This window comes from Ixodes scapularis, unplaced genomic scaffold (assembly GCF_016920785.2).
Source record: "Ixodes scapularis isolate PalLabHiFi unplaced genomic scaffold, ASM1692078v2 PGA_scaffold3__209_contigs__length_174095766, whole genome shotgun sequence".
In the NCBI taxonomy this organism is placed as follows: domain Eukaryota; kingdom Metazoa; phylum Arthropoda; class Arachnida; order Ixodida; family Ixodidae; genus Ixodes; species Ixodes scapularis.
In genome coordinates, this window is record NW_024609868.1 from 131,496,971 (window position 1) to 131,509,474 (window position 12,504).

The window sequence follows — 12,504 nt, forward strand, 5'->3', positions numbered from 1 at the left end:
AAATATATGTGCACGCATTAGTTTGTGGTATTATTTATGTGAGGTTCTCTCTTTGTTAATAGTCGGCGCCAGATCGGTATATATGCGCTTCGCTCGTCTCCCAGGGAGTTACACTACACACCGAGAAGACAGCGACTAAGTTTACTATACCTCCCGGTCGCCCGTCCTCAAAAGCCGACACCACGGGCCCGCCGACCCTGGTTGTCTCCCGTCTTTCAGAGCTCGCAGTCGGAGTCCGTGTCCAGACCTGTGCACCCTCCTTCCCACGCCAGCGCTGCGTATAACCAGCTGTTTCGGATAACTAGCTGTTTCGGGCTATCACAGCCCGAGTCTCGCTGCGGAACCGCTCCGGGATCGTCATGGCCCCGGGTGGTATGGCCAGGGCTCGCCGTTCCGGGCGGTCCTGGTCAGAACTTCGCTCGTGGACTGCTCCTGGGATTGCCACGGGCCAGACCAGCCTGACCGGCTCCGTCGTTCCTGCCCGACCCCAACCTCGTGAAACACACTCTCTCTCGCGCCAGCTCGTGACTCTTCGGCCGACAGCCTGTCACGTGCTCTCCGCCCCGCCGTCTTTGACCTTCGTCTCACACAAGTTTGAACGCATTATAATATAGAAGTTCAGGAGTGAAAGAGAAAAAAACATATAGGTGGTAATGAAATCGATATCAAAAAAGTTTAGCACGCTTTTATTATCAGGCGTCAGCACAGTTCTGCCAAACTCGCAATTCTACAAAAAATATATATATAAACAAGAAGTAGTTTTGTGTTATTTTCAAAATACGAAAGCTTTAATATCTCATATTTATTAGTCCTACCATGTGAAAGGGATTGCGACCCTTAGAGGCAGGGTTATTGGAAGTGAACCTAATCATCACGCAACTTCATATCAAAAAACCATTTTCAAATACAAAATTGAGAAAGCTAAGGTTTTTGGGTGACCTGACGAAGAGTCATTCTACTTTTATTTCAAGATGTTGACTAACTTTTTTGGAATGAAATAGTAAAAGAAAAATTGCCTAATTTGTCTAAGAAAATATCGTGTAGTATTAAGTTTGATTTTAAACTTAGTGCTTCGACGGCGTCGATATCTTTGTGCGCATATTCTACGAACGTAAACATGCCAAGAAATATATAATGGGGTTAATAATTATTTCTATGCAGTGTCTACTGAATTATCAAGTACAATGATTGAAATAATGCATGAACAGATACGAATTGTTTTGGCAATTATCAGCCCACCCAGTCTTGTGATAGGAGCCTATTTGCTTTTGTCGCATCACCGAGTAATCTAAAATAAAAGGCTGATTCTCTTAATGTGATTATCGGCCATTCTTATAAAATGTATTGCATTTGGCGTCTATCTTCTCATTTATTTTGTGTCTGCTTCGTTCATTGCACTTCTCGTTTGCCGTGCCAGACGACAAACAAAAACGTCATGTATAAAATTAATCTCCTTCGTGAAAGACGAATGGTCAATCTTTGTCGCGTTCCTCGGCAGGTACGCAATTAGCATGATGGCCAGCAATATTATCCTCGTGGTCTTAGTCGTTCTCGTACCACTGTTTATCCTCGATTCGGAGGTGGACGTTGCTTCGGTGGAGACGAAGGAAAGGGGACGTTTCTTCGGACGGTGGTTACGGATAAGGTCGCGGCCTCTGCGATTATACAAATTAATCACTATACATAACATCACGAAATAGCCACTACACTCTTCTGCACAGTCAAGTAATAAACGATCTTCATAAAGGGGACAGTGTCCTGTGCCTTTGGAAGATTGTTTTCCAAAAGGACAAGTTTTATGTTAACAATTGCCAAATGTGTAAGTTTTGTTATTTGAAATATTGTTAGCTCCTTCTGGCTTTTTCAGGATTATGTTTTTATAACAAAATTCAAGGCAGAAAAATAACAAAAACCGTGCACGAACCAAGAGTCACAAATACAAATGTCGCCTGGGTCATCTCCCTGTAGAACAACAGCATACACAAAATCATTCCCCCAATACCTCTTCAAGAGAACTAGGACATCTTTGAATGCAAGTTGAGTAACACTTTTCAAGCTTCCATAAACAGCCAGTAACTACAAAAAAATTCACCGTCGACACAGTTTTACTTTGCTGTTGTTTTACAGAAAGGGGACTTACTAAAAAGGTGTCTGTACGGCTTGACTCGAAACTGATTTTATTTCTTTCAAACTTTTTGAATGGTGTCTGTAGTCTTTCAATCTAATACCCGGTATTCACAACTGCTAGAAGAAACTTCAGCATTCCGTTTGTTTTTTGCAGAGCCAAGGCTATTTTCTCGGGTTTTAAACGCGAGAGCGGTAAGCACCTCGAGAACTAGAGAACCCGTTGTCGGTTGCGCGACGAGAGAATCGCGGACGCGAAAATCCTGATTGGTGAATAGAGTCATGATGTAAAAACCACATGACCTCGCGCGGGAATTTCAAACAACCAACCACGCTCGCGTCAAACGTGACGTCACGTGTGGAGTGAGATTAATTAAAAACATGACATGTCATGTGAAATAGAGGTCGCTGCAGGTCTCAAATTATTTCACATTATAAAGTAATTTAATGGCACTGAAGAAAACTTTGAACAGCTTTAGGCGCGATTCGAGCCACGATCTTCGGTTGTGAGCCAAACACGCTACTTAATAGGCCCCTGTGTGCGCCGCACTTCCTTCTCACTGGCAGGAATAGCATGAAACTAGAATGAGAAGGCGGTACGAACGGGGCCCGATGACGCTATCGCGTTCAGCTCTTAATGGCGAAGCTTGAGTGTCCTCCAAGGTTTTTAACACCTTTAAGCATTCCGCTCGACAATACTAATAATAAATCAAACTTTGTGCACATTGCTAATTACGCTCCTGCTGATCTGTTTGGCACTTCACACAAAGATTTTATATTACACGTGCATCCCTACGCTCTGTGGAACTGTTTTCTTCGCGTTTGTTGGGTGCCCAGCATGAATGTAAACAGTATACAATCACTTTTGAATATATATTTGGCTTATGTCAGTCAAATTTCATAATAAACATAAATGAACCCGGTGGTGTACTATTGCCTTTTAGCTCAACAAAGAATGCAATGGTTAGTTGGATTATCGACCCTGATATTATATAATTCCTTGCCAAATGACAAATAAAAAATAAGACTAGAATTGCTTCTTTTGTAATCTATTCAACTAAACAAAAAAATACAGTTGTTATTACGTTTAAGGTTTTTATAAATATTTAATGAAAAATTGTACTTTATTTATAATAATGCGCATCTGCCTAGAGTCGATGCCTTTTATATGTATAGTACGTCTATAATATATCGTTAATTCACGTGGACCTCTAAAAATGATAAAGTGTACCAATAAAACTATTTAATGGTTAAAGCCTCGTTCATGTGTGTCTTTTATATTCTTCTATGTGATGGAAATTATAGAGATTCAATTTACTTTTTCGATAGCGTTTTAAAAAATTAACTTACCGCTCTAAGCGGAATTCACTATACTTGCAGTACCTTTCGCTGGAGGTACATATCAATTAGATTTTTCATGTACGTTTAAGCGTATATCACAGATTTATAATCGGAGTACACTGCAGGTCAACCAAAACGTTTTCTGCTCCAGGTTAAGAAAATGTTATAAAATGAATAGTTTTGACATATACTTCACTTGTAAAAACCATCTTTGAACATTTATTTGATATATCATGTTTCGGTAAAAAGTCAAGTATTGTTGCTACAATCGCAGTAATCACTAATTTTTTTAAATTGTTTGTTTTCGCGAATAAATTTTATTGTAATGCTTATTAGGCTTAATTTTTTATCTAAACAAAGCTGGACTATTTTTGTATTAGTCTATTATAATCAAATTTGTATTGAAACCATGCCAACTTTAGCGAAGTTGATATATTTTTTGCAGTTACTGCTAAGTCTTCATAATAGAGACAAAGAAAGGGCATTTTCTTTATTTTTCCTTCAGTCAAGGCATGCGAATCTGCTTTAATAAACTTGTATGTGCACCTTAAATAGAATTCTGACTTTCCAAACTGTAGAGCAAAAACAAATCTCTTATTGGGTAATTTGTTGAATAAATCATTAATACTTTGTAAGATGTTATCATACTAGAATGATTTCTAAATATTACCACGTTATTGCACTCTATGTTTCTTTATATCTTGTAGAATTCCAGAGCCTTTGTGTACTGTACATTGCTTTGTAACGCTTGATGTTGTGCACATAATAACATTAGTGGTTGTAAGATACTCCATGTGTTTTTGTTGCGGTTATTTGTAGATGTTTGAACTGTGGGAAAGTACTACCGGATCTTACGGGCTAATGCCGGCCAGTAACTTCGTATTTGAATTTGCCATCCTGTATAAACCTTACCCTGATAGGACTAATGCGCTACTGATGATTGTGATGGAGAAAACAAATACACCAACTGACTTCCTGACCAGTGAAATTATACTTCCTATTGCATGTTTCATTAAGCTTGTAATTTAAGGGAACTACATTCAAAAGATTTCAGAGATGCATGAGAAGTCTTTAAACATTGTTCAAAAATGAGAATTCCACACTTATCTAAAGCTTATCTAAAAAAAACGCTAGGTGCAGCCATAAATAATGTTCGAGTGTTAATAAAATCATGTACACCTAGCAGTAATTCTATTTTTTTTACTTTTTCTTTAATATATAAATCTAGTCTGTACACGTATTTTCTTCCTTTTCTTTTTCTTCTTTTTTTCTTATACGTTGTCTTCACGTGGGGTTCAATTTTCGTGGCTTCTTTTTCCCCTTTTCTCTTCTGTCTAAATGAATCATTTGGGAGTCAGCGCTCTTTTGTTCTACTGCCCTTTTCTGCTCCGCAGACGTTTTGTGCGATGTGCAATATTAGAAAAATACTTGACATTAAGACAGAAGCAAAACGGTAGAGACTGACCCAACACAAAATGGTTAAATGCCACAATGAAACTGCCTTGAGTAGTCTTCCTAATTTGATAATGTGTTTCTCATCCCAGAGGTCATGCATTTAAGAATCATGGCATATGCTTAGCATAAATAATATTAGATAATACATTTTATTTTTCTTGCATATGTCAGGGAGTAACTCAAGTCTAACAAATGCATTTAAGAGAGTATTAAAGTGGCATATTTCGAATAAAATAAAATCACAGAACCTTTGAATGGTTATCGAGAGTAATATCCTTTTTTTTTTTCATCCTTAGATATCCAGTCCGTTTCTCTTCTCGACATCTCAAACGTTGAATGTTTGCAACATTGTTTTCTCGCCCGTACAAATCTAAGTATGTAAAAACATTTTTGCCACAATAGTATGGAACGCCTGAGATTTCCTGTAAAAGCAAGCGATATTATAATTCTTACGGGGAAATTGTCGTCAGTCTCTTTGGAATTTAATGTGACGCCTCACCGCCAGCTCATTTCACTTACCCCGTGCGTCCTGAAGGCGAGTGTAAAACCGCAACTGTCGCCATACAATACAACGATTGCATGTTGGCTCTTGGAAGCCTGCTCCTGGGGGCTTTCCGGTGACCTTGGGGGTAGCCGGTCGCTGCAACGCTCATTGACGAGGCCCTTATAGAAAACATGGTACTCGGCCCTGCCTCATTATCATTCCCAAAGCAGCGAAGCAAGGAACACTGTCGGTAAGCGAGAAACTAATAACTCTGAGGATGGAGTTTACTTCCGCCCTTCGTTCGAACGAAACGTTTAAGAGAATCCGCGTCACTGAGTCAGTGAAGCGTTCGTGGTAAACATTTAACATACGTTTTTAAGCATCTGCTATAGAAAACAAAGCTTGCTAAACCTATTTTCAAGCCCAAACCTGTGTATTTATAAGCCGTTCGGAAGATAATAGAGACATAGGTGTCTTGCATAAACATTCAATCAATGCTTGCATAAACATTCAATCACTTAAGTGTTTTCGTTCTCACTATCTAGTGCAAATCAATTGAATGGACCGCAACCTTTCGCTTATTCTCTACGCTTATGCCGCGAGCTCTATTCGCAGCTCAATTAGCAAGCTCTATCTCCTTGAGTGAATTAAAACATGAAAGTACGTAAGACAAAGGCAAACACATTGTCTGAAAGGAAATCGATATTGCCTAATGTTACTTGCTTTTGTTGTAAGGTGCCAGTCCAATGCTTCCAAACTTGCAACTTTAAGAAGCTATCAATAAAAAGTATTTCACGTTTATATTTTTACGATCCGAAGGCTTTATTTTATAATACATATGTATTAGTCCGATTAAGTATAAAGGAGTGTCTTACTAAGAATCAGAATTATTACAACTCAAACAATTTTCTGGAGTAAATAACACCAAACATTTTCATTCCGAAAAATGAGTTTGAGTTATAAATTGTACAAAACTTAGGTATCTATGTGACCTCAGGAGCAGCAGTTTTACCTTTATTTTAAGTTGTTGAGCAACCGCTTTGAAGTGAAGTAAAAAATAAATTTGCTCATTTTGTCAACAAAAAAAAAAATAGTCACGTAATATCAAGTTTTTTTTTTTCCACCTTAGTGATCGAAAGGCCTGGATATGTTTCTGCTCATATTTCAAGGACGTCAACACACCAACAAACATATATCGGCAATAATATTTATTCCTGTACAGTTCCTAATTAATTCATGACTAAATTTATAGCAATAAATTATGAACAGATGGGAATTTATCTGGCGATTTGGCGGTCACCCATTCTTGTGACTGGGGCATATCTGTTTTTGCGCATGCTGGAGTAACTTAAAATGTGAGGCGAACCATTTCACGCTATTATCAGCTATTGCTATCAACTGCCTTGCGTTTTATGTTTCTCCGTAGATTTATTTTAGTTGCTTTGTTCACTGCGCACATCAACTGCTTTTCAGACCACAGTAAAAACTGTAAAGTGCTAAATTACTGTCTGCATCCTCGTTAAAGGAGTAAGGTCAACCTTCCTCGTGTTTCTCTGCAGAAACAACAATCATCATGATGTCCAGCAAGACCATCCTAGTGGCCTTAGTCGTCCTCGCTGCACTATGTAGCCTGGCCGTTGCTCAGTATGGCCGAGGGTTCGGAGGAGGCCGTGGATTCGGGGGAAGCTACGTAGGCGGTCGTGGCTTTGGCGGAGGCTACGGCGGAGGACGCGGCTTCGGTGGAGGACCTGGCTTCGGAGGAGGCTACGGAGGAGGTCGAGGTGTCTACGGCTGATGTGAAATGCCAATATTGGACTGAATGGGAATTTGTAATTTTTGTATTGTACACAGCATGACTAAATTCGTACTTCACTATTCTGCTTCGTTGATTAATAAACAATGTTTCTAAACCGGAAAATGTTGTGTGCCATTGATTTGTTTCCTGATACTGTGAGACCGCTCGGCGTATGACTTCAAGAACATGTTATAGTTTAAAAACCAAATATATATCTTTCTTTATATTACAGTAGCTCTTTCTTGCTGTGTTTGGGTGTTTTTGTTTTACAGCATACGTGAACGAAAAACAACAAGAACCTTACAGTAATCAGAAGCCGCAAATGCTATCACCACGCGAGCGATCTCCGCGCCTGTTCAATATAACAAAGGCGTTTTTGAACCTGTTCAATATAACAAGGGCGTTTTTTAATACAAATTAAGTAACACCTTTTTGTCTTCTCTAAATTAAGAAACCCCCAAAATCGTCGCCGACCGAAGTATTCCTATTCTCAATTGTTTTTATCAGTAACAAGGACCTAAAATCAACAGAGTTTTGACAGTACCTCTTCGCCCCGAATTGATTTTTAATTTTTGACGACATTTCTGTATTATCTATATAGTTTTTAAAACTGATATAATATCCGTTATTAACCGGTAGAACAACTTCAGTATTCCAATATTGCTATCATAGAGCCAAAGCTGGTAGCGGGGCTGTTTTATTAACCCATTTACACTTTCTGCATTAAGATATGCAGAATAAATCAATCTGACTGTTGAACTCTTTAGTACTGCAAATAAAGATCCAAGGTTACAAGAGCGAACTCCAGAGGCGAAAGAATTAGTGCCCTGTAAGCACATCGTTTGACTATAGGAATTGTATTCTTCAGTGCCCTTCTAAAAAAATGAACAGAAGTTTTCGAAACGCAGTGGTACGAACATTATCTACACGTGCGTTCCAGTTGAACGCTTTTTAAATCATTACGCCTAAGTATTTTAAAGCTTCGGATTGCATCAAAGTGACACTTCTCAGAAAAAAATAAAAACCTAAGATTCAGCCTTGTTTTTTTTTTTTTTTTACCATTACAAAGGTTGACTGCTTAAATTGTTTCCCCACTTCCGGTGTTTTGCAACATTCGTGCAGCTTAATCATAGACCGTAGATGTCAGCGATATGAGCCTATAGGTACTCACCTCAAGACAACTTCCGTATTTATGAATTGGAGCAACTTGCGCGACTAACCTGTCCGTAGGTAATTTCCGCCCTGCACTGAGGACGTCCTGGTTCGATGGAGAGTAAAAGAGAGGGCGCTCACCTTTCGCACATGACCCAGGCAGTACACCCTCTCCACACAGCAGTTCCGACTGCAAACCAATGCTGTCAGCTGAAACTTCCAACCCAGCGATTACTTGTTCCACATGCTCTGCTTGCGTTCCCCCACAGCTCGATTTCTACTGTAGAGTGTGGGGGGGCTCCACGACGAGCGGATTCGTTTACCAGACGCCAATATCAATTCTTACGAGGACTGGACCAACCAGTAGTGTAGTGCCCGAGCAAAAGAGGCGCTACTATACCTTTAGAACTTTCCGTGCACTGCTGGTTTCGACCGAAGAGTGTAATTTCTTATTTGTTTAATTAGATACTTCCTCATCCTTTCCCCTCCAAGCCATTGAGCCATCCTTGCCTCCATAAAGTACAACATCAAAAACAATATTACATTATATATGTGTATATATTCAGTAACATAAAAAGCATTCCCCCAAAGGGGTTGAAATATCACTGCCTGTGAATAAGCACCAATATCAGTTCGAAACCTTAAGGATCATTAGCTGGAGATGAAGAACCAGCTAAAAAATGTACTCAAGTCGGTCACCACATCGTTGAATGACTACAAATACTACCTTCCTTAATGACTCAGTAACAGGGGCTTACTTACGCTGTAAATACTGCCAAAATCTGCGGGGCGAGCCGTTTAGGTAGTTCGTTAAATTCGCGGAAAATAAGTAATCTTTTACACCCTTAACCTTGGATCGTACTTCGAGGGCTCAGATTAACAATCTCTGGACCGTTCTAGTCTTTCAGTTTTCTTTTTCGCTTTAGTTTACGCTTGCTATACAATACATATTTTGTTATCCATGGATCAAACATATATGTTTTTATTGATTTTTTTAAACATATCTAGAAAATCAATTTATTCTTATTAACGTACTTCACAAAGCATCGTGGGAAGGATAATATAAAAGTTGGGTGTTTTCTTTGCCAAATGTGGCGTCCTCAGATAGTACACCAGACAAACACCCCAAGACGCCCTAATACGGTTTTACTGAATTATTTAGAACAAGCAAGTATTCATTGCTATTTTATGTAAGCAGATAAAGAGTAATTTTAAAGTATTCTCAAGGCGTTTGTCAAATAGATTTGATTGTAATTAATTACACTTTTTTTGTAATAATATATTATGTAATTTGATTACAAAATTATATTAAATAGGCTTGACCCCATCGTTGTTCAATTTTCTTTTCAAATTAAAATCACATTGCTTAAACGAAGGTCAATTTTAGAGAAATATGTATGTCCAGGATAGATAAGCTACTAAATGCCGCACGGAACTCTGTATTTTATAAAAAAAATACATCAGCTTAAATTTAAAGTGAATCACTAGTATCTCGTATCTTAATTGGCCAGTGCGCTGAAATAAAAACCTAAAAAGTAGCAACAGCGCTAAATTAATTTTCTAACTTAAAATTATCAACCACTTTGTTTTTAACAAAAAAAAAAGACGTTATGTTCTTATTTTCCGAATCGTTTTTTCTTTCTTTTTGACACTTTGGCACCAAAAGTCAATTCCCACAATACGCTTGCCCAACGACTCGCTCCAAAGTCAATTCTAGTAGGGTTTTTTTTTTTTATATCGTGCAGGAAAATATGATCATGCCTCGAAAACACTTGAACAAGATGTATAAGCTGGGTAAGCACCCAACTACGACGAAGCTGAAAATTGTTCTTGCATCCCATGTTTATTTCCCCTGTTTCTTACTTCCTAAGGACCAAAAGCATATTTTGGAAATCGGGCGATCGTCACAGGTCCCCTATTTCGCAGCTTCGGTGATTCACATATGTTCTGCACAACAATTGAAGAGTTTACACTTTTTTAACTACATTATATACTGAAAGGTTCGTAAAACATTGTTGTTGATTTTATTTCTTTTTGTGAAAAAAAATTTGGAGCCTGGCCTCTTTGGCGATAATTTGGCTGGTTCGCATAATAACTTTTGTTACATTCAAACTTATTGCTTAAAATTATCAGGAACGAAGGCTATAACATACACCCAATCAACAAGTACAATGTCGTTATAGTCGAATGTGTTATCTTGGCGTGAAAGCCTTTGAAAACCAAATGAAAGATTTATAGTAAAAATCATGTGTCGATCTGCAGTTACAGTGTTGTTTGGCTTCGATTAAACAAATGATTAAGCATGTTATGTATAGTATATACAGTTTTTCGTACACGCGTCAATACCGCTGACATTAAAAAAGATAAAAATCGCCAGTAACAATACAAATTCTAAATTCAGTAAGGAATGTCAACATTTCATAAATATTACCACGTGAAAGGCTTATCAGGATACTGTGGCAAATTTATCTGCTTGTTTTTTCCCAGGTCCGTCAACAGCCAACTACTCCCTCAATCCACTATTCTAAGATATATTTATTGATGCGCCGAGAGGCCTAGCGCCAAATTCCATCCTTTACCAACTACCGCTTCGCCAGGTGTACTAATCCTAATGACACGCTGGGCTCGATTTACCAGTTCTGTCTTTTATCCTTTACAAAAAAGAAAAATAATAATGCTCTCACGGGGTGTTTCCAAACTCACGCCGCCATGGGAAGTTAAGGGTCATGGCACATATTCCTTAATATTACCAAATGCAAAACAATGTTTCTCACATCGTAACACTTATATTTCCACTTAATATCTTAGTAACACTTTCCTGAATTCTGAGAGTAACTACGAATATTTCGATGTGCACATTATTTTCAACCTACCCTAGTGAAAAGTCTTATATGTATAAGAAATGTTTTGATCCAATAAATGCATATGGTCAAACAAGAGCATATAAGTACGTATGAGTGAATATAGTATATGAGAACAATATAAGATTGTATAAAAAGTTATGAGAAACTTCTTATTACTTCTTATATAACATTGTATGGTTCTTATATGTTCTTATCTGACCTTATGCGATCATTTGCGGTTTTGGATCAAGAAATTTCTTATAAATAAACATTTTCACTAGGGTATCCTAGCAAACTCACATTAATCACACTCTTGCTAAGGCCAACTCTTTGAGAGGTTACCTAAAACTAGACTTGCCTTTAGCCCCTGTCTTCCTTAAACGTTTAGTGTTAAAAACTTGTTGTACGCTCTAGATCGGACTATGATGTTGCAATCTGGAATTTCGTAGGCCACACTCACAGATAACCTTAATTCACTTCAAAATCGCAGCACTCCATTTATATCTACCAACTATAATCATAAAGTCAGTGTTTCATCCATTAAAGCTAACCTCTTTTTACCTCTTCTTTCAGCGAGCGGGAGGTGCTCCCCTTTCTGTATTTTCTAAAACAAATATATCATATTATACCTATCCTTGGAAAACACGTCTTCTCGGTTACGTTTTTATTTGTTTATTTAATATATTCTTATTACTATATTAGATAGATGGTTTCAAAAGTAAACTTTATGGGCATCATCGGAAATTAGTAAATCTTTCTTAAATTATTGACCGCAAATGACATCTAGACATGATTCTAAAAATAACCAACCCAATTACAAATGATTTTGCTAGATCACCACACTTTCGACATTGAGGCCGCGCGGAGCATGTTATAACGTTACGAAAAAAGTTAGGTCAAACAGAAATTGCAGTAACCCTCAGCGTTGTCTAAAATTGATCTATAAGGTGAAAATGCGTCGGCCGGGAATCGAACCCGGGCCACCCGCGTGGCAGGCGAGTATTTAACCACTGAACCACCGACGCCACAAACACAACACCTTGACGGCCTCTAGGGTGCTCAGCGAACAAATTAACTTGAAAGCATGCTGAGCCATGGGTACGGCAGTCGATGACAACCAAAAGCCAAGGTAGATCATCTGTTTTAGTTGTGCACTTAACCCAACAACTGTTTCCTGTTGAACCGCCGTTGATTCAGCATCCTCCTACTGTAACTGCTTACAGGGTGCCCTTTATTATGAGGATATTTATTTATAACAAATGCCAACGGGTAAAGCTAGAGTTAGTCAAATCATTACAGGAAATGTATTA

At 38.3% G+C, this 12,504-nt stretch overlaps 1 non-coding gene across 1 annotated transcript; it reads right to left on the minus strand.

The window, feature by feature from the left end:
• Positions 1-12,148: 12,148 nt before the first annotated feature.
• Positions 12,149-12,219, minus strand: Trnag-gcc. Its single transcript has one exon. It is a non-coding gene; the product is annotated as a tRNA-Gly (tRNA).
• Between the last annotated feature and the right edge of the window lie 285 nt (positions 12,220-12,504).